Source organism: Sinocyclocheilus grahami, unplaced genomic scaffold (assembly GCF_001515645.1).
Source record: "Sinocyclocheilus grahami isolate Dianchi unplaced genomic scaffold, SAMN03320097.WGS_v1.1 scaffold522.1, whole genome shotgun sequence".
NCBI classification, from domain to species: Eukaryota; Metazoa; Chordata; class Actinopteri; order Cypriniformes; family Cyprinidae; genus Sinocyclocheilus; species Sinocyclocheilus grahami.
The window spans coordinates 99,964-100,204 of record NW_015505701.1 but is presented as its reverse complement, the minus strand read 5'-3'; positions in this window follow the sequence as shown (position 1 = coordinate 100,204).

Here is a 241-nt window from a genome sequence, read left to right as displayed (position 1 = left end):
GGCCGTGTGGAGACTGGGTCTCGTGCACCGCCATCCTCGCCCTCTTGGGACCCGGAGGCAAAGGAAACTGCTCTACTGCTCTTTTGTTGGGCACCACTGGCTGGGTAGCCAGTGGCGGAAAAAAAACAAACGGGAACATAAGATTCTCCACCCGTCCACCCGGCCGGGGAAGGAGTGGTGCAGTCACCATCTCCTGAAGAGCAGGATCCAAGAGCTCCGGGTCGCCCGTCTCAGGGACGCC